This window comes from Canis lupus, chromosome 4 (genome assembly GCF_003254725.2).
Source record: "Canis lupus dingo isolate Sandy chromosome 4, ASM325472v2, whole genome shotgun sequence".
In the NCBI taxonomy this organism is placed as follows: domain Eukaryota; kingdom Metazoa; phylum Chordata; class Mammalia; order Carnivora; family Canidae; genus Canis; species Canis lupus.
Genome location: NC_064246.1, coordinates 27,384,024 through 27,405,357, shown reverse-complemented (window position 1 = coordinate 27,405,357; position 21,334 = coordinate 27,384,024). Strand labels below are relative to the sequence as shown.

At 39.4% G+C, this 21,334-nt stretch overlaps 1 protein-coding gene across 22 annotated transcripts in view; it reads left to right on the top strand.

Annotated features, from left to right (window-relative positions):
• Positions 1-21,334, top strand: part of KCNMA1 (potassium calcium-activated channel subfamily M alpha 1) — a 717,863-nt gene that overhangs the window by 525,676 nt on the left and 170,853 nt on the right. The window lies entirely within an intron of this gene.

The window sequence follows — 21,334 nt, the reverse complement described above, 5'->3', positions numbered from 1 at the left end:
CCTGGAGCGTGGCATGTACTCTGTAATTATTTCTTGTGGGTGAAATGTTACTTAATATTGATCACAACATGGCCTCCTCTGTCACCTTTTCTATTTCTGAGTGAGGAAGCCATAGGAAAATCAGGTCCGTATTATTCAGAGTGTATCTTGGCTGAAGTGGACTTTGCTGGACATGAAAACCATCTGTTCGTTATTGATATTACCGCATTAAGATAAACTTTCAACAATACATAGTCCTAGCACTTGTAGGCAAGGGAATCATTTTAATACTTCTATTTTGGGTTTATGTTTATGTGCATCTATGTGTTTTTTATATGCATGTCTAAAAAAATTATGGTTTAGGAGCTGGAAATACAAATCAAGACTCTACTAACAGCTGAACTATCTGCGATTCTAACTGTGCCAAGCCCTGTGTTAAGTGCTTTATAGACATCGGTCATGTAATTCTCACAGTGGCCATACCCACCACTGACTCTATTATTACCCACTTTCCAGTGGCAGACACTGTGGGTTATGAGAAGTTCAGCAACCTGCATGAGGACAAAACACCTAGAATTGACAAATGCACGTTTCAAAACAAGCAAGCTGGCTCTAGGTCTTTGAGTATACCAGGAGGAAATATGGTAGAGGTGCCTGGGTGGCTGAGGCAGTTAAGTGTCTGCCTTCGGCTCAGGTCATGATCCTAAGGTCCCGAGAGCGAGACCCACGTTGGGCTTCCTACTCAGCAGAGAGTCTGCTTGTCCCTTTCCCTCTGCCCCTACCTCTCACTCATTCTCTCTCTCTCTTTCTCTCTCTCTCTCTCTCTGGCTAGCTCTCAAATAAATAAAGTCTTTTTTAAAAAGAGGAAATATGATAAATCATAAGGGGGAACCTTAGCTAGTGCTAGCATCTTAGCTTTCTGTAGTTTATAGACATGGTTGCTTTGATAGAGACTCCCTGGGCACCTACTGTATTCCAGAGAGGGTGCTACTCACACTGTCATCCTCATGGCTAGGAGGCACTCAGAAGCTTCAGGAAGCTTCTGTTATGACTGGGATGGGTGGGCACATCCATTCTCTGGGTCTTGTTGGCCTTTCTCTCTGGCCAGCTCTATAAAGGCAGAAGTCACTGCATTAATGCATGTGAACCTAGGCTGGGATGAGTCAGGGTAGGGAAATATGATCCAGGCTTTCCAGAAGGAAGTGACATAATTCACTGGTGTATTCAGGGGGTAAAGCTAATTGGCTTTGGTAGATGCTCCTAGGAGAATATAAACAGTTCTTACTGGCTGATGGGTATAAGCTCTGCAGACCTGAGGTGTTCATCCAGGTGAGGGAGACATACTAGAAATAGGACCCAGCCCTGTGTGGAGTGGGAGGGAGGTGGGTGACCTCTGAAAGGGGTCTAGAGCTGCAACTGATAAGGTTGGGGTCAATCTACATAGAGTAAGTTAGATAGTGAGAGGCAGGCTGTTGCTTATTCCACACTCATGGGTGATGTCATCCTAGTCACAAATTGTGTCATGACAGTGGACTTCTGCAGATATGTTTACCAGCGGAGAGCAGGTCCCAATACAAATATACTCACTTCCTATAATCTTGTTTATTCTCATAAGTCCTAGATGTATAGAGGATCCTCAAATTTGTATCTCCATTCAGAACCTCTCCCCGAACCCAATATCATCTAACTGCCACTCAGCATCTCTATCGGAGTGTCTCATCTCATCTGAGGCCTGGCATACCCAGAATTGAATTCCTGTTCTTTGCCAGGAAGCCTGGTCCTTCCATTGTACTAATGGAGATGCCATTCTTCCCATTGCTCAAACTGAACTATTTGGACTATCCCTAGCTTCTTTTTCTCACACACTATGTTCAATCCAGCAGGAAATCCTCTTAGTTTGACTTTCCAAATATGGCCAGGATCTGAGTACTCCTTCCTGTCTGATCCAAACCAACCTCATCTGTCTCCTCAAGCATTACACCAGTCTCCTAACTGGCCTCCTTGCTCTGCTTTTATCCCTCCCTCACTCCAGTCTGTCCTCAGTAAAGCATCCAGAACAATCCTTCACAAGCATGAACCAGATCCTATCACCCTTCTGTATAAATCTTTACATGGCATCCTATCTCACCAAAATAAAGTTCTTACAAAGTTCTATAGGTCCTAAGCAATACTCACTGGCCTCATCTCATAAGTGCTCTTCTGCTCCTTGCCCTCAGCCACACCGTCTTTGGCTAGTCTGTGGGGTTATGCACTTGCTGTTCCTCTGGCCGAAACACTCTCCCTCTAGTAGCTTCCTGGCTTCCCTCTATCAGATCCTCCATGTCTTTGCTTAGTGTTAATTTCTCAGTGAGACCTTTCTCTAAAACACTAGGATTGCATTTTTAAGAAAGGCTTAAAAACAAATTTTTAATTGAAGTATAATATACAAACATAAAAATGTGTCTCTAATAAATGGGCAACTTATTACTTATTCACAGACTTAGAACTCCCATGTCTTGAGGACCTAGACTGAGAAGCCATACATTATCAGTACCCCAGGAGCCCGTTGATTTAAATATCAGTGTATGTGTGGGTCTGTTTCAGGGCTGTCTTGGGGAGAACTGACGTCTCCAAGATGTTGAGTTCTCCAGTCTCATGTAGCATATCTCTGAGAAAGACATGCTTTGCCCTTCAACAGTTTTCCTGGCAAATGCAGGAGAATCAAGAAGGAAGTGACTAAGCTCCTATACTTCTCTGGGGCTTTCCTTCCCTCAGAGGCTTCTGAGGGTCCCTAGAGGGAGGAGAAGTCCCACTTCAACACATTCTCCAGCAGGGATTTAAAGGTTCTCTTTGGCTTCATGGGGTGGGTAACGTTTCCATACCTAAACACGTCAGAATGACATTTTCAGGATTTATACCACCCTTCCCTCCACAGCCCCCTGTGTCTATTCCTTCCCAGTGTTCCTGGCTTTGTTTTCCTCCGTGGCTTCATTTATTGCCTCTTTTCTCTAAGACAGTGTAAACACCGTGGAGCCTGGGGCTACTCGCTGAATCCCTAGTGCCTGGAGCAGCCCTTGATGATGCACAATAGGTACTCAATAAATGCCTGTTGAACAAATAAATGAATAAACTGGTCTCAGCCTCGCCTGGCTAGCCTTTATTACAGAGACAGCTGGGTAGGGCCAGGACCGCAATTACAATCTGGGGTGATTTTGATGCTGAAAACTTCTTCCGTGGCTACTGTGTATAGTTCCCTTGCCAAATTAAAGGGCTAGGACTCCACGTGGAAACGAACTACAGAGCTTGGCGAGGACGCGTGGAGGCTGGTTACGTTTGGTTATAAACCATTTCGAATGCCAGCAAATCCAGTCAATGTGTGGCTTAAATTCACAAATCAAAATAAACACCCATGCATTGAAATGAATTTGCTAAGCCTCAGTATTCCATTTGGGTCGACATCATCGTGCATCCTCTTTTTTCCTCCGTGAATTTCATCAGATCGGCGGCCCAGCCTGCCTCCCCCAATGCCATCCAATCTGCTCGAGATGACTAACGCCCACCTGAAAGCCGAGCAACTTCCCCGAAAATGATTTCAAATGAAGAGAGAATTAATCCATGAACTATTAACAGGGATTTCGTTCCCCTCTGGCCCTGGTAATTTCTAGAACATTGAATTAAAGAGTTCTTAGACCTTTACAAATTCTCAAGGCAAACATTATTAGCAAAGAGAAGCCCATACAGCATGTTAGAAGATTGCCAGAAAATGTCAATGGAATTTCTGAATAAAATAAAAAAGGCTTATGCTTCCCCTCCCCATTTTCTCCCCTTTTCCCTCCCTCCCTCCCCCTAACATGATTAGAAAGTCATTTCATGTGTCTTATATGTTTGGTCAATCAAAGGCAAACGTACATGATTGATGGTGACAGGGAACACATTTAACTCATTACTCTTTACTTTGCAGCAAAATGATTTGTGTAAACTGTCTGCCTAGCATTAAAGGTAAAACAAACTTAGAAACCCCAAAATGTTAAATTTTTGTCTAATATTTTCCTTTCGGTTTTATAGCCGTAATCACATATGGATTCTTTTATTTGGCTCTTGGCACAGACTGAACAAAAGGGGAAGACAGCACAGAAAAATTATGTAACTTACAGACAGAGCCCCATGCGCTGATGGAGCCCTAAGAGCTGCAGTGGCTAGGACTCACCCTGAAAGCCAGGAGAAGCCTCTACTCACCCTGGCCCTTATCAGCTGGCAGGATATTGTCAAGCGTGTGAAGTAAGGCCCTCTTGACCAAGTCGCAAACACCATAATGATCTCTTTTGGAGATTATCAGACCTTAATTACTGCATGCATTTCCGAATACACCTGGGCATCCACAGGCTGCATCCTCCTGGCTTCTCCCACTTTCACTGTTCTAATTATGGGCACCACCCACTGTTGGTGATTTTTTTCAGGCAAAAGTCTCAAAATGCCGTTAAACCATTAGGAATGAGTCTCAGATTCCTTGGTTAAATCTATTGGTAAGCATTGCCCTTAAGTGATACCGAGTATAAATCTATGCCCAGAATAAGGATGAGGAACATAACGTTTTGAAGCAATGACTACATATCTAGGGGAGGCAGAGCAAAGCACCACCATTGATTTGATACAGTGGGTATCTTTTCAAGAACTTTAAGATTGTAATAATATCCTAAACTTGCATAGCTCTTTACAGTTTACAAGGTATACATATTTTATTTAAATTACTTTTTATTTGACCAGATACACAAGCATTTTATTGAGTATCATTCAGGAATTGTGCCTAATTCGAAGGATGCTGGCATTTCGGACCCTTCCTCGTGTGTAGAGGAGGAAGAAATAGAAAAAGGGGAAACAGAAGGATGGCTGACTTCTAGTTGTACAGCTGGATGGAAGATGGTAGAGCAAGAGCCAGAACTCCGCTAGATTGGTGGGTTCTCAGCTCAGTGCTTTCCCTGCTATCTATCACACGTGGCTTCCCTGAGAGAAATGTTTTGATAGAGACATTGCTTGGTTTTGTATTCAAATCAATACCTTCTAAGAACAGAAATCCCTTTGTGATATTTGTAGAAGTTGTATCCTCAGCTTCCCCAGCCATGCCAAACTACGTGATCTAAGAATTAGATATTTTTCAAAGGTAGGAAACACCTGTTTGTCCCATTCTCTCCACAGTGTGTCGGTCTTTTCAGACCACACCACAGTGTGTCCTCCCTGGACCTTAATGCCTTGTTAGGTGAGACTTTGTTGTCCAAGTGCTGCGGCTGAGCTGGAGAGGGAGAGGATGACCCCATTTGTTGGAGGACGAATGAATGAGTAGGTCAGAATGCAGTGTGGCGACTTCCAGCACGGAGGGGGTATCCGTAAAGAGGGCGTGAGGTCTAGAAGGGTTTACAAGTGCTGATAAAAGCAAGAAAGGAAAATTTCTAAGGCAAAAAAGTATAGTTAATCCTAATCCTTGAAGGCTCCTCTGATCAAAGTATTTAAGTAACTCAAACCATTTGGGCACAGTGGTGGGGCTCTGAATTGATGTCCTTGAGATTGGTACATAAAACCACCTGCATTTACCTAGCCTTTCTTCTGGCCATTTTCCATTACAGGAAAAATGCTTAAAGTATGTGGGCCCACGAAGATGTGGAAGTAATTTTAATTGTCTGCCTATCTTGTTCTTTAATCTTATTCTTTAAATTAACCTACAGTAAAATTGGTGGGCGTATATGCCCGTGTACACAGCTCTATACATTTTAACGCATATGTTGAGTCATGCCACCAGTACCAGAATCAGGATACAGAATGGTTTCAAGATACCCCAAATTCACTCATATCTTTCCTGTTCCCCTAGCCCCTGACAACCACAGGGCTGTCCTCTGTGACTATCGTTTTGTCATTTTCAGAATGTCTTGTGAATAGAATCATAAAGGATCTAACCATTGGAGACTGGCTCTTTTCATTCAATATCTTCATTCATCCAGGTTATTGTATCAATATTTCAGTCCTTTCTTTCTCTCTTTTTTAAAAAAGAATTTACTTATTTATTCATGAGAGACACAGAGAAAGAGGCAGAGACACAGGCAGAGGGAGAAGCAGGCTCCATGCAGGGAGCCCGAAATGGGACTGGATCCCAGGACTCCAGGCTCACGCCCTGAGCCAAAGGCAGACGCTTAACCGCTGAGCCACCCACATCCCCATTCCTTTCTTTTTCTGAATAGCTTGGCATTTTATGGATTTGCCACAGTTTATCATTCATTCCTTTATTTTTTTTAATTTAAAAAAATTTTTTTAAGTAGGCTTCATGCTCAGCATGGAGCCCAGCATGGGGCTTGAACTCACGACCCTGAGATCAAGACCCAAGCTGAGGGGCACCTGGGTGTCTTGTGGTTGAGCGTCTGCCTTTGGCTCAGGGCGTGATCCCGGAGTCCTGGGATCAAGTCCCACATTGGGCTCCCTGCATGGAGCCTGCTTCTCCCTCTGCCTGTGTCTCTGCCTCTCCCTGTGTGTCTCATGAATAAATAAATAAAATCTTTAAAAAAAAAAACAAAAGACCCAAGCTGACATCAAGAGTTGGACACTTAACGGACTGAGCTACCCAGGTGACCCTATTTATCCATTCATTCCTTTAATGGCATTTAGGTTGCTTCCAGTTTGGAGAGATGATGAATAGAGTTGATCTAAGCATTTGTGTAGAAGTTTCTTCTAGTCTCTCTAGAGGAAAGAAGTAGGATTGTTGGATTAGAGGGTAAGCATATGTTTACCTTGAAAAGAAATCACTAAAGTGTTTTTCCGGAACGGTTATATCATTTGTCATTCTTGCCAGCCCTGTATGAGACTTTCTGTTGCTCTGTATCCTTGTTTGCACTTGGTATTGTCAGTATTTTTATTTTAGCCATTCGAGTGGGTGTGTTAGAGTGTCTCACTGTGATTTTAATATGCATTTCCCTAATGACTAATGATGTTGAACATCTATTCATCTGCTGATGTATCATTTTTCTTTTCTTTTTGGTGAAGTGTTTGGCCTATATTTAAAAATAGGCTTTACTTTTAAGGCAGTTTTAGGTTTATAAGAAAAGTGAGTGTAGGTACAGAGATTTCCCATAGGTTCCCATGCATTCCCCCATTACTGACATCTCCCACCAGCATGGTACATTGGTTCCACAGATCAACCTTCCTCCCTGTTGATCCCTGGCTAACATGGATGTTTGACCTGTCTCCATAGTTTTGCCTTTTCCAGAGTGTTACATAGTTGGAATCCTACAGTATGTAGCCTTTTAGATTGGCCTCTTTCACTTAGTAGTATGCTTTCTACATTCTTATATGGCTTTTCATGCCTTGATAGCTCATTTTTTTTTAGTGCTGAATAATATTCCATTGTCTGGATGGACCACCATTTATTTATCCATTCACCTACTGAGGGACATCTTGGTTGCTTCCAAGTTTTTGGCAATTATAAATAAAACTTCTATGAACATCAATGTGCAGGTTTTTACATAGACATACATTTTCAACTCTTGGTAAATATTAAGGAGGGTGGATTGTATGGCAGAAATATGTTTAATTTTATAAGAAGCCACCAAACTATCTTCCAAAGTGACTGTACCATTTTGCATTTCCACCCAGCAATGAATGAGAATTTCTCCTGTTCCACGTCTTTGCCAGCATGGGGTGTTGTATGTGTTTGGCCTGTTTTTTAAAATGGGGCTGTTTTGCTTTTATACTGTTGAATATAAGAGTTTATTATATGTTCTGGTTATCTTATTAGATTTGTAAGTATTTTCTCCCAGTCTGTATCTTGAGTTTGCATTTTCTTGACCCTGCCTTTCCTGGGTAAGTTTTTAATTTTGAAGATTTTAGGGGTTTTCTCTAAATGTTAAATATGGAGTTTCCATATGATCCAACAATTCCACTCCTAGGTGTCTACCTAAGAGAAATGAAACCATGTATATTAATTTTCCATAGCTGCTATAATAAATTATCCAAAAAAAAAAGTTGCTTAAAACAGCACAGATGTTTTTCTCTTCCTTTTCTGTAGGCCAAAAATCTGAAATTAGTTTCACTGGACTAAAGTCAAGGTTTTGGCCAGGCTGGTTCCTTCTGGAGGCTCTAGAGGAGCATCTGTTTCCTTACATTTTCTAGTTTATGGAGACTGCCTGCATTTCTTGGCTTGTGACTCCTTCCTCATATCCCTCTAGCATTTGCTTCCAATGTCCCATTTCCTACTTCCTCTTCCCTAATCAAATCCCCACCTGCCTCCTTTTTATAAGAACACTTGGCATTACAATTAGGGCCATCTTGGATAATATAGAATAACCTCCCATCCCAAGATCCTTAAACTTAATTGCATCTGTAAAGTCCTTTTTGCCATGCAACAAAACATTCACAGGTTCCAGGTATACTTTGGGGGCCATTATTCAATCTACCACAATCTGCCCATTAGCCTCAAAAATCCACATCCATTCCACATGCAAAATACATTCATCCCACATTTTGATTTATTTATTTTTTAATTTTTAGAAAAGGTTTATTTATTTGTTAGAGAGAGAGAGATGCATGAGTGGGGGGAGGAGCAGAGGGAGAGGGAGACAAACAGACTCCCTGCTCAGTGGGGAGCCCCATGCCTGGCTTGATCCTAGGACCCTGAGATCATGACCTGAGAGCAGTCAAGAGTCAGATGCTCAACTGACTGAGCTACTCAGGTGCTCCCACCCCATATTTTTAAGTCTTAACCCTATAGGGTAAGATTCTGGATATGATCCATTCTGGGGGAAAATTCCTTTTCACCTACAGATCTGTAAAACTGGAAGGCAAGCATTCTGCCTCCAAAATATATTGATAGGACAACCATAGGATAACAATTATAGGCATTCCCATTCCAAAGGGAAGAATATGGAAGAAAGAAAGCTTCTACTAGCCCCAATTACCTTCAAAATCCAATCAGACAAGTTCCATTAGGTTTCACATCTGGGAATAATCCTCTGTGGCTTAAAATTAGACTAAGCTAATGTGATTCCTCCAAATATTTTCTTTTCAAAATCACTTTGGCTACTCTAGTGTTTTTGCCTTTTCATATAAATTTTAGGATCAATTTGTCTATATCTACAAAAAAATCCTACTTCTATTTTGATTGGAATTATGTTAAACATACAGACCAATTTGGGGGAGCACTGGCATCCATGAACATGAATTCCAATCCATGAACATTGTCTCTCCATTATTAGATAATATTTAACTTCTTTTATCAATGTTTTGTAATTTTCAACAGATAGATTCTGTACATTTTTGTTAGATTGATACATAATTATAATTTTTTGGAGCTACTATAAATGGCATCTTAAAAAGTTAAGTTTGCAATTGTTCAGTGGTGGTATGTAGAAATACACATTATTTTGCTATGTTAGCTTTGTATCCTGCAACCATATTGCACTGGCTAACACTTCCTGCAGGATATTGAATAGGAGCAGTGAGAGTGGACAGCTTTGATTTTTCCCCAGTCCTACGGGGGAATATATCCAGTGTTTTGCCATTAAGTGTAATGCTAGTTGTAGATGTTTTGTAGATGCCCTTATTTTGAGACTGTGGGAATTCCTTTCCCTTCATAACTTGATGAGAGTTTTTGTTTTTGTTTTTGTTTTGTGTGTGTGTGTGTGTGTGTGTGTGTGTGTGTGTGTGTGCTTTTTCTGCATCAATTGATAGAATCATGTTATTTTTCTTCTTCGGGCTCTTAATATGGTGAATTACATTGACTGATTTGAGAATATTGAAACAGCCATTGTGCATTTCAAGACAAACTCCACTTGGTCATAGTGTGATGTACTTGCTAATATTTTTATAAAGATATTTTGTATATTGTTATGAGTAGATACTGTTCCATAGATTTTCTGATACTATCTTTGTCTGGTCTTAGTATCAGGGTAATGGTTGATTTCATAAAATGAGTGGAGTAGCCTTTCCCTTTCTTCTGTTTTCTGGAAGGGTATAGAAATTGGTGTAATTTTTTCTTTAAATGTTCAGCAGAATTCACTAGTGAAAACATCTGGGCCTGAATTTCTTTTTCCAAAGGGTTTTAAAGACTAATTCAATTTCTTTAATAGTTATAGCTCTATTCAGGTTATTTATTTAATCTTGGGTGAGTTGTGGCAATTTGAGGTTTTTGAGGAATTACTCTAATTTATCTGAGTTACTCAAGTTATATGCATAGAGTTGTTCATAGTTTTCCATTTAACATCTATGGGATCTGTAGTGATACCTTCTCTCATTCCTGATTTTGTAATTTGCATCTTTTTTTTTTTTAATTTGTCAATCTTACTACATGTAAATTTTGCTGGTCTTTGCAATCAGCTTTTGGCTTTATTATTTTCTTTATTTTCTATTTTCTTTCTGTTTGATTTTGGTTTATTTTACTCTTCTAGCTTCTTAAGATGAAGCTTAAGTTATTGATCTGAGACTCTTTTTTTTCAAAATATGAACATTTAATGCTATAGAGTTCCTTCTAAGCACTGCTTTAGCTGCATTCCACAAATTTTGATATAGGTATTTTCATTCATTTAGAAATATTTTTCAATTTCACTTGAGACTTCTTTGATCTGTATTATTTAAATGTGTGTTGCTTAATTTTCAAGTGTTTTGATATATTATTATTTTGATATTATTGATTTGTGGTCTGATTCCATTACAGTTAAAGAACCTACTTTGTACTTTGTATGACTTCCATTTCTCTAAATTTGTTAAAGTGTGTTTTATATATATTCTGTCTTGGTGAATGTTCCATGTGAGCTTAAAAAGAATGTGTATTCTGCTGTTTTTGTGTAGAGTGTTCTATGACCATCAAGCATTAATTAGTGCCACTTGGTGAATGGTGTTGCTCAGTCTTTCTATATACTCTTGCAGATCTTATGTCTGCTGGTTCTACCCATTATAGTCAGAAGAATGCTGAAGTCACCACATATAATAGTGATTTGTCTATTTTAGCTCTGTCAGGACTTGCTTTGTGTATTTTGAAACTCTGTTAAATGCATATACATTTGGATTCTTGCACTTTTTTTTTCTTTTTTTTTGGTGAATCAACCCTTTTTTATCATTATATATTGTCCCTAATATTCTTGGTAATTCTCTTTTTCTAAAGTCTAGTAGACTTCAGTTCTGATGTTCAAAGACTCACTTAAGCTTTCTTTCTTTCTTTTTTTTTTAAGCCTTATTTATTTGAGAGAGAAAGAGAGAGAGCAGTGAGGAGGGGCAGAAAGAGAGAGAGAGAACCTTAAGCAGAATCTGCTGAGTGCAGAGCATGACATGGGGTTCAGTCTCATGACCCTGAGATCACGACCTGAGCTGAAACCAAAAATTGGACGCTGAACCAACTGCACCACCCAGGCACCCCTCAAAATTTCTTTTGACCAGTGTTTTCATGGGAAAAAAATCTTTCTCATTATTTTCTGTCTGAACAAAACCATATTTTAAAATTTTATGTGATTTTCTTGTAGTTGGGTCATTTAAAAAAAAATTCCATTCTGTGAATCTGTTTGTTAAAAAGTGCATTAGACTATTTAACTATAATGTAGGTCTAATATTTTGCTCTTTGTTTTTTGTCTATTTCCTCTGTTTTAGTTCTCTTACCTCTTTACTTTCTCCAATTGGACTGTTTTGAACATTTTTAGTATTCCATTTTATCTCTAGTTTTCCTATTACGTATCTTTATGTAGTCTTTTAATTGATTGCCCTTGGGATTGTAATGCACATACTTAACTTTTCAAGACTACTTAGATTCAGTGATTTACCCCCTGTAGGTAGAATGTAGAAATCTTATGAACCTATAGGTCTCTTCACACTCCCCATTTTTTTGTTGTAGTTGTATTAACATATCATATCTAAATATACTGGCAATCACATCAGACAGTGTTATAAGTTTTTGCTTTCAACCACTAAACATATTTTAAAGAACTCAATACAAGTGTCGTCTTTTATATTTATCCTGATATTTCTCCTTTCTGCTGTTCTTTCTTCATTCCTGATAGTTCGGTTTTCCCTTTGGTATCGTTTTTCATTCTGTCTGAACAGCTTTCTTTAGCAATTCTCTTAGAGTACCCTGCTGGGAACAAATACTATTTTCCTTCATCTGAGAATGTCTTTAATTCACCTTCATTCCTGAAAGACATTTTTGGTGGACACAGAATTCTGGGTTGACAAATCTGTTCTTCCAGTACTTTAAAGTGTCATTCTACTTCCTTCTTGCCTCTGTTGTTTCTGATGAGAACTCTGTAATCATTTGAATTGTTATGAACCTATAAGTAAGAAGTTCTTTTCCTCTGTTTGCTTTTAAGATTTTTTTTGTCTTTGGTTTTCTGTCATTTAACTATACTGCGTTTGAACATGATTTCTTTGGACTTACTCTGTGGGGCTCGTGAGATTCTTGTATCTCTAGGCTTGTCTTTGGTGGAAATTGGGAAGTTTTTGTTCATTATTTCTTCAGATATTTTTCCTGCATCATACTCTTTCTACTTTCCTTCTGGGATTCCTAGGAGACAAATGTTGGACCTCTTTCTGGTAGACCGCAGGACCCTGAGGCTCTATTCATTTAAAACATTCCTTTTTTTTCTCCCTGTTGTTCCTACTGCACTCTTTCTATTGTCCTAACTTTAAGTTTGTTGATTCTTTCTTCTGCCATCTTCATTTTGCTACTGAGCTCATCTGGTGAGTGTGTTAGTTATTGCATTTAGCAATTCTAGAATTTTCATATGATTCTTATTTTTATCTTGTTTCTTCACTAAGGCTTTTTTGTCTTTTAATTATTTATTTAAGTGTTCTCTCTTAGTGGTTGGAATGTTTTTAAAATAGCTGCCTTATGGATCTTGTTAGGTAATTCTAATATCTGTGTCTTTTAGGCATTGGATGCAATTTCAGATTTTCCTGGTTTTTCATAAGCCAAGTAATTTTTTATTATATCCTTGATATCTTGATTATTTTATTTTGAAACTTCAGGTCTTGTTTTAATCTTACAAAAGTTTTATAATTTTGACACGTAATTACCCTCTTTGATTTTGGGCTGTGCCTTCTGACCAGGCTTCTAGGGGTTCTGATTATAGTGTTAGTTGAGTTTTTAAAGCATTGGCAGTGCTGTTTGGATCTGTCCCACATCAGCTTCAGTCTTTATTATAGTTTGTTCTCAAAATTTATATATGCTGGGTAGGGTCAGCTTTATCCATGCACAGCTCAGGGTAGGCCCAGGAGTTATAAACAATTGTAAGGGACTACTTTCCCAAGTCTTCTTTCACTGTTATCACCAAAGAACTGTCAGCTTCCATAGGGCCTTCCTTTTTATCCTCCGACCAGAAAGCTGGGACTTTAGTTACCCTGCTTACTATATATTTCCTGCTCTTATGTGCCCACATGGGGCAAGCCAATGGGACAACAAATACAAAAAACAACAAGACTTTACCTCACTCTCTTGGAACCTCAGATCCTTCATCCAGTGAAGGTTCTCCTATTTCTCTTACTCTCCTTCCAGCTCCTATTGCCACCCCTACTACTACTACCACTGTTGCCTTAGGGGTATAGGTACAAGAAAAGAGTAGAAAAGAAAAAGAGAAAAAAGAGAAAACATGATTTCTCCCGTTCTTTCTGAGTGTTAAGAATTTTTCCTACTGGTCTTTGAGCCAGAACAGGAGCTTCTCTTGGAGCTCTCTCTGTCCATATCCTGGTCCTCACTTACAGGTTCTGATGTCAAGCTAGAGGATACAGAGGAAATAGAACAGTAAACTCAATGCTGATTTGGGGGTACTTCCAATTCTGGTCAATTCTGTTTGCTTCTGTTCACTTCTCAGTCTTCAAATGGCTATTCCATGCATTCTGTCCAGGTTTAATAGATGCATTTAGTAAAATGAACAGGGTAGAGTAAACTTATTCCATCTGATCCAGAACCAAAAACCCAGATATTGCTTTAGATTTTCCTTTATAGCCAGACCCAGGGGATTATTGGCTATATGACAGTGTTGTCATCATCAGGTCCTTTAGGTATGAAGTAATGACTCTCTTTGGGGGAGGGGATGGTTTGAGATTATCCACTTTTCCATCAGAGGCTGTAAATAACCTAGCATGGCAAGCTGCATTACAGTGAAATCCTGTGCCTTTCCTGGTAGAACAATATGAGGTGGCTATTTCAACTTCTAGCTCATTTGGCTGATTTAGAGAAACTTTGGGACAACAGTAAAATGACACTGAGATCAATTTAGGCATCCATCTGCCATCTTGAAAAATGATGTGCAATAAAACTTTTCAACTGGGTGTAATTTTTTTAGTTTTTATCATTAATGCCACATGTATTTCATGGTAATAAGAGTGATTCAGGCCCACTTATTAGGGTTTGAAGTTCTTAGAAATACAGGTGCCCAGCCTCAGTGTTGCACTTTATGTACCATAGGGGATGGGAAGTCGGGTGGGAAGTAGAAGAATTAATTGGCATATATGAATAAAAGATAGCACCTCTTCCCTTTCCCCCAAATTGTTTCAGTACGTAGGGTATCTCTGCCCACTGATAAATAACATCTGTATCTGTGCCCACTGATCTTGGTGTGTAAAAGCTCTTTGCTGACACTCTACCAAGAGAAGTCTATGTTTATTCCTAGCCTTCATATTTATGGCATTGCTTTGGAGGACAATGGATTTAATCAGTTTCTCCTTTCTCTAGACTGTGACAAAGTAAGTATCATTTAAAAAGGAATTTCTTGTTGGTTTCTTGTTTTAGCTAGAGTTTGGCAGTGAGAAGACCATTTCTTTCAGTGGTTGAATATTTTTTTCTTCTCTTTGCATAAGCTAGTATGGAAAGAACCCGTGAAAGGAGAATATCTGGCACCCTTACAGAATTCAGATTAAGTATTAGATTTGATCAGCTAAAGATGTTGGATGGTATCTCCCTATTCAGATACACCCATGGACCACTATCTTATCCAAATTTGCCAGCACAGCCCTCACTCTGCCTGTTGTCCCTCACTTGTGAAATTTGAAGGGACTTGTATAGCTGTATAGTGAGCAGAGGGCTGTGTAGGGAGAGAACTGTAAGACTCTGACTTAGGACATAGCTGATTATAAGACCTTGGACTGCTTACTCAAGCTTTCTCTGAGCTTCATATTTACCCACTATAAAAGGTGGAAGAGTGTAGAGGATTATTGGAATTATTGCCAGTGTGTTAAATCCCCTAACCCCTTCCTTCCTTCTTAGTGGGTCATACCATTTGGTTTCTATTTGTGATGAGACTTGAGACTGGGTTAGGATTAAGTCACTGATAGGAGAAGATAGAGGGATGAGCTGATAGAAAACCAATCTCCAGAGTGGAATAAAGGTATTCCTTCCTATATTGCTTACACTTTTGTGTTATCAACATCTTTGTAAATAACTGATGCTGGGGGAGGTCTCTGGAACTCTTTGTCGTGAGATACAGGGTTAGCAGAATTTTCTGCCTGAATGCCTTTTCTAGGACAGCAGCATTGTTCATCAGTCTAAATGACATTGCTTCCCTTAACCTTCTCAGCCTTGGCATCAAAAATTCTACCTCCAACCCCCTGAGCTAGAAGATTTTACAGATGAAATTTGGATGCATCTGTCTGGCTTTTCCCAGGCCTCTGCACTGGATGGAGATTTACTAACTCTTTTTCCATGTGTGTAATGAAAGCCCATCTAGCTAGTGCATCCCTGTCAGTGCAAGCCCTGCAGTGGAGTGACCTACAGAAGAACAGTTGTGTGCTAGAGTGAGTAACCTGGGAAGAACTCAGAGAGTAGCAACCTCCCAGTTCATGCCTGGCGGCTTGAAATGTACTGTCAATTTGACCTTGCTCATGGGACCAGTGAACATAGAGGAACAGTGACTGCTCCTTGTTCAAATAGGATCATCACAAGGCCATTCCAACTGTAAGATAAGGGCCAGCCTGGCAGTATTTTGGAAAATAATGAACTATATAATAAATGCTAATATCTTCCTAGAAATACTACCAGAAGGAAAAACATGCCTTCCAGAACTCTTCCAATTACAGGAATCATAAAGTATGCAATTGGAAGGGATGCTTTAGTAAACTGTTTGGAGGGGAAGGGATGAACTTCCTTTCCCTAAATAACAACAGATATATATATATTTTTTATTAATTAATTTTTTTTTTTGGTTTGTGTTTTTTTCTTTATGTAGGCTCCATACCCAGCATGGAGCTCAAACAATGGATATTTCTAACTTGCCTTCTAAAAAGGATGAATCCAGGGGTGCCTGGGTTACTCAGTCAGTTGGGCTTCTGACTCTTGGTTTCAGCTCAGGTCATGATCTTGGGGTCATAGGGTTGAGCCCCACATCGGGCTCCACACTCAGTGCAGAGTCTGCTTGTCCCTTTCCCTCTCCCTGCTTGTTCTCTTTCTTTCTCTCTCTCTTTTTCTCTCTCTTAAATAAATAAATAAATAAATAAATAAATAAATCTGAAAAAAAGAGAAAAGGTTGAATCCATAGAACTACACGGCATTTTTTTTTTCCTTTGATGAGGGAAATATGCAAAATTGGGACCAGGATTGAATTATGAGGCCAATAGAGTCTGAAGGCTCTGGCCAGCAGTCATTCTTCTTTCTTTCTCCCCACCAGTGCTCAGCATCTCCTCAAAATATAAGTTGAACAAGTACTTTAAAAAATAATATTTGACCAAGCACCAGTTTATTAGTATGCCCATCCTGTGGACCAAGGATGTGTCAGGTCAGTTCAAAATCAATCTGGGAGGTGAGACTGGAAATAAGGAGTAAAGCTATTTGCTAGGAAGAAGGATAAGAAATAAGAATAGATTGTAGGTATTTCCCAGTTGAAAGATGTGGGCAAAAGTCAAGTCCAGTGACTGGAAGGAGCTAGCCCAGTCTACCCATCAGGATTGTGCTGGCTTGGGACTTCTTTCAGAAGGCCGGGCTGGGTTTTCCTCCATCAGCTAATGGTAACATTGATACATGACCCTTCTCCTATTTTAGGAGACCATCATTTCCTCCAAACAACTACCTCTATCTCATCATCATATCTATTGAGAGTGTACTTGCTAGCCACTAGGAAAGGTGGAGGGGTTGGGATGACCTCTAGAGAACACTGCTATCTTTTAGGGATACATTCAAGCTGCTTCATTTTTCTCTTTAATCCAGAGGATCGTTTGATAGTCAGTGATGTTCCAGGCTTTTCTAGCAGCAGCTAAGCAATAGGAAGCCATGATTCACAAAACAAACATCTAACTAACAGGCCTATGTTCTGTTGTGTGAGCAGGAGAATGTCTTCATTACCACCATCATCACCATCATCATCATCATTACCATCACCATCATCATCATCATCATCATTGTCACCATCATCATTGTCACTCGTTACTTATAACAAAAGCTGACATTTATAGAACTCTACAAGGTACACCCCCAGTAAGTGCCATATTTCAGCATGATTAAACCACAAGAGCACTTGACACATTTGCCAGGCACTATGTTAATCACTTTATATGCATCACTTCATTTCAGCTGTCTTCCTAGGAGGTAGGTGCTATTGTTGCCCTCATTGTGTAGGTGAGGGGGTTGAGGCTTGGAGAGAGCTTATACAGCTTAGCTCAGGGGCACTTGTGGAAGTTAGGATTTGAACCCAGAGTCTGCATGTGCTTTGGTACTTTCTACACTGCTACATACTGAGGATCAGGCCCCCCCTTAAAAGGAAACTGCTAAGCCTAGCTAAATACCTCAGCAATTTATAGGCTGCCCACTTTCAAGCTCTGAACCAAATGTCTTTTTGATGAGGCCTAAAATCCACTCTAGGAAGCCTCAGAAGGGAATTTCCGAAGTCATTTCTAACTTCCTGTGAAAATATTCTGTAGCTGGCACTCTTTTCCAGATAACAATGAATACACAATAAAGCGGGTGCCTCTGCCTTGGGTACCTGGCTCACAAATAACCCATTTGGCTTCCCAATCACCCTGATACCTAAAACTAGCAGAATTTATGCTTGTGGCTGGAATGGCTCTGTTCAGCCAGAAAGCAAAAGTTTATGGCCGAACCCTTTGCTCTGAAATGAAATCTAGTCTCTTTGGCTCAACTTTATTAGGCCGTATTGTACAGAGATAGGAGACATAAGTATCCAGAATCTGCTGTCACTAAAACGGGACTGAGTTGGCAAGCGTATTTGTCCTCATACTCAACACCGTGTCCTAAAATGCAGACATTGAATAGGAATTAGGGATACAAATCAGGGCATTTTTTGAAACTTTATTTTTAATTGACTTAATATAGTCATCTCATTGTTCTGTCTTTATACAGCCCACATTGAAATGGAGACTAAACTATCGTTGGGGTCACTGAACCATTGGAGAGAGACTAAGTAGATAAATCTGGACCCCTGAAATAGTGTTTAGACTAATTGCCACAACAACCCAAATACTTGGATACTCAGTGCTTAGTTATGTTTTAGCTTTCTCTGTAACTGGCTCCAGTATTTAGGATACTTGTGGAAAGCATTCTTTTTTATCCCTACTTTAAATCCTTTGGACTGTGATTGATTCTCCTTAATCTCTGGTCCTCAAAAGCACAATGGAGAATACTTGTTTTCTGTTCTTTACTGTCTTTGGGAATAGCTCTTTACTACTCAAAGTGTGGTCCATGTTTGGGCAGCATCATTATTGTCTGGGAACCTGTTAGAAATACAGAATCTTAGCCCCCTACCAGGACTAGGGCATCCGAAACCACATCTGACCCAGACCCTTGCATGATTTACATGCACCTTACAGTTTGGGAAGCACTGGACTCAGAGCCTCAGAAGACTTTTCTTAAGTATGCCTCCAAAGTGTCCACTGGCAAGAAATTTTCTCGAGTGATAGCAGCAATGAATGTAGTGAGATTCACACCAAACTACCTAAAATACCGAGGATCCTGCAAAGGCATAGGTGATGCTCTAGGGGTTTGTCTCTTCAAAAGCAAACTCATAGTTCCTGTGTTGAATTGAATGCTTTTCTACTCTCTTCCTATTCATCCAGAAATAAACAAACAAATAAATAACCAACCAACCCAGTTGTTTTTGCCTCAGATCTAGAATTGGGGAGAAATGGAACTGCCAAATGTAGCCTTTGTGGGGCTTGGTCCGTGTCCTTTTGAATTGTTGTTTGACTCTACACTGGAAGCCAAAAAAAAAAAAAAGAAAAAAAAAAGAAAAAAAATGAAGGCAAGGAGAAGACAGAAGGCTAAGTCCCATGGGGAAGACAGCATAGTCATGAGGCAAGGTTGAAAGGGAAGCTACTTTTCTTAGGATGGCAATGGATTGCTTAGCTAGTAGGAGGAAAGACTTGAGTTAGACTGGTGGAAGTACACCACCTCTTGAGAATCTCTTCTTCTAAATTCAGGCCTCCAAGTTACTGGATTTAGAATTTAGAAAATCATAAGCCACTTGTTAAGTAGCCCAAGATGTTCCGCGATGACAACATTTTCCAGGAAAATATTGCTCCTAGTAAGAAGTTTTCTGGGAAGTTTAAAAATGATCTAGTTCTTCCTTCTCCCTATTAAAACCCGAGAATACAGAATTTTTCAGCATTTGGAGGCAGGATTTGGTTCATTTCATGATGCAACACTAAAGGCTGTGAAGTGATCAGTGCTTACTTGGGATTAGGTGCCCAGGGAAAATGGCTTGTTTCTTTGTGTCTCTTTCTCCAGTTTTGTCTTACTTAGTTCAGTTTAACAAATATTAATTAAGCACTTCTTATATAGGCACCTGTGTTGCTTTTTCTGGAAGATAAAGAGTTGAATGTGTAAGGGAGGGGCTCATGTTCCCAATTCCACTTTGCTGTAGCTCTCATCAGATGTCAGAAGACTCCAATACCATTATGGTAGCTAATGATGGTTAACATGAGCTGTGTGCTTACTATGGGCCAGGTCGTGTTTTTTTTTTTTTTTTAAGATTTTATTTATTTATTTATTCATGAGAGACACACAAGCAAAGGGAGAAGTAGACTCCCTTCGGAGCTAAATGTGGGACTCAATTGCAGGACCCCGGGATCACGCCCTGAGCCGAAGGCAGCAGCTCAACCACTGAGCCACCCAGGTGCCCCAGCCAGGTAGTGTTCTAATCATTCTATATTGATCACCTCAGCCCTCCCAGCTCCCCTAGAGGTGGACTTGATTAGTATTTCCAGTAAGGTGTGGAGGAGCACATCAAGCTGGGGAAATGAGGAAAAGCCTCATCAGTGAGGGGGCATCTGATGTGACCTTTATTAAAAGAATTAGATTTGACCACTGAAAAATAGATATTTTGGAGCTATAATATATATTTGTGACAGAAGGATCACAGGAAATCAGAAAGAGAGAAAGTTTTAAAATTAGCATTGCCTAACTCCATGAGCTGCTCCTTAAAATAAAGGGTTGTGTGACCAAATACTGTGTTTCACCCCTGGAGATTTACAACTCCTATGAACATGTTAAGATTCTAGCCATCGTACTAAAAAAGAATATGCCCAGTTTGGCTTTGTTAAATCTCAAATTTATTTCATCCATTCAAATATTATTGAGCTACTGCTTTGTACCATGTACTGTTTCAGGCACTAGAGGTTCAGATAGAATTTTCTGCTCTCAACCTACATTTTCATGGGGACCCTCTCTCTACTCTGTATATTCGAGACATAACACCTGTTAGTTCTGATGAGCTTAGTATGGGAAATCTTGGTTGAGAATACTTCTACTTTGCTGTGAGGAAGGAAGTACAGAAAATGAGAGTAAGTTCTTAGGAACTTTTAGAGCAGTTTGATAGATTAATTTTATATTGGTTGAAAAAAAATTTTTATATTGGTTGAAAAAAAATTTTTATATTGGTTGAATCTAATGAGAAATATTTTGGACCTGTACTTTGTAGGTCTTGTCTTTTTTTTCTTTTCTTTTTCTTTTTCTTTTTTCTTTTTTTAAAAATCTTTTATTTTTATTTATTTATTTATTTATTTATTTATTTATTTATTTTATTTATTTATTTATTATTATTATTTTTTTTATGATAGTCACACAGAGAGAGAGAGAGAGAGGCAGAGACACAGGCAGAGGGAGAAGCAGGCTCCATGCACCGGGAGCCCGATGTGGGATTCGATCCTGGGTCTCCAGGATCTTGCCCTGGGCCAAAGGCAGGCGCCAAACGGCTGCGCCACCCAGGGATCCCCTTTTTCTTTTTCTTTTTCTTTTTCTTTTTCTTTTTCTTTTTCTCTTTCTTTTTCTTTTTCTTTTTCTTTTTCTTTTTTTTCTTTTCTTATCTTTCTTTCTTTCTTTCTTTTTTTTAGAATTCATTTTTGTTAGATTTTGCAGAAGTTTGAGTCTGCAAAACAGTGGATATTAGAAATAAAAGCAAAACCCGTTCTCCTACCTCAA